Source organism: Rhinopithecus bieti, unplaced genomic scaffold (genome assembly GCF_001698545.2).
Source record: "Rhinopithecus bieti isolate Rb0 unplaced genomic scaffold, ASM169854v2 scaffold_63, whole genome shotgun sequence".
NCBI classification, from domain to species: domain Eukaryota; kingdom Metazoa; phylum Chordata; class Mammalia; order Primates; family Cercopithecidae; genus Rhinopithecus; species Rhinopithecus bieti.
The window spans coordinates 575,443-576,972 of record NW_016802972.1 but is presented as its reverse complement, the minus strand read 5'-3'; positions in this window follow the sequence as shown (position 1 = coordinate 576,972).

Below are 1,530 nucleotides of genomic sequence, written 5' to 3'. Positions count from 1 at the left end.
CGCCTCCCCCGCCCCCCCCACCCCTCAACCTGACCTGTGAGTGTTGTCTCCAGCCTTCTTCCAGGTCCTTCCCTTTTCCCACAGCCCCTCAACCTCAGGGTTCCCTGGGCTCCGTCCATTCTCTTCTCTTTTTTTAAAAATTTTTTTATTTTTATTTTATTTTTTGAGTTAGTGTCTCACTCTGTCGCCCAGGCTACAGTACGGTGGTGCAATCTCAGCTCACTGCAGCCTCAACCTCCCAGGCTCAAGTGATCCTCCCCGCTCAGCCTCCTGAGTAGCTGGGACTACAGGCACACGCCACCACGCCTGGCTAATTTTATTTTTTGTAGAGACGGGGCCTCACTATGTTGTCCAGGCTGGTCTTGAACTCCTGGGGTCAAGTGATCATCCTGCCTCAGCCTCCCAAAGTGCTGAGATTATAGGCCTGGGCCACCACGCCTAGCATTCTCTTCCCTCTACCTGCACTTTTCTGCACCTCTGTGTCTGCAGTGCCCACATCTGTACCTGCGAGCCAGATCCTCCCCCTGTAAGATAGCCCCTACTATGTGCCTAAGCTCTGAGCCGGGCACCAAGAAGACAGACTGAAGATGCCACCAGAGCCATGAGTAGACCATGACTATAGTGGGCATGGCTAGCGCTGACGTGGGGACCTCAAGGAGGTGGCTGTATCCTCCCCAAAGTGCTCCCTCCTGTGCTCTCCCTCAGAGATGGCATCATCTCCATCCACCCAGCCACTCAAAAAGCACAGAAAGCTGTCCTTGTCTCCCCATCATTATAATGCCACCACATTATGGGCATCCACCGTGTTGCATTCACTATGCTGGTGGCTCCCAGAAACCTCCCAACCTCACAGTAGCCACTGCTAAGATCCCAAGTGTATAGACCAGGACACTGAAGCTTTGAACGGTCACATAACATATCCAAGTTCACAAGGTTAATAAAGGGCAGGACTGGGGTCTTGTTTGTATTTTTTCTTTTTCTTTTCTTTTTTTCCAGAGGCAGGATCTCACTCTGTTTCCCAGGCTGGAGTGCAGTGGTGCAATCACACCTCACAGCAGCCTCGACCTCCTGGGCTCAAGCGATCCTCCCATCTCAGACTCCTGAGTAGCTGGGACTACAGGTGTACACCACTGTGTCCAGCTAATTTTCTTTTCTTTTCTTTTCTTTTTTTTTGAGAGAGAGTCTGGCTTGTCACCCAGGCTGGAGTGCAATGGCACAATCTTGGCTCACTGCAACCTCCGCCTCCCAGGTTCAAGTGATTCTCCTGCCTCAACCTCCCAAGTAGCTGTGATTACAGGTGCCTGCCACCATGCCTGGCTAATTTTTGTATTTTTAGTAGAGACAGGGTTTCGCCATGTTGGCCAGGCTGGTCTGGAAATCCTGACCTCAGGTGATCCACTCACCTTGGCTTCCCAAAGTGCCGGGATTGCAGGTGTGAGCCACTGTGCCTGGCCCTAATTTAACTTTTTTTTTTTTTTTTCCAGGAACGAGGCTGGTTTCAAACTCCTGGGCTCTCACCTTGGCTTCCCA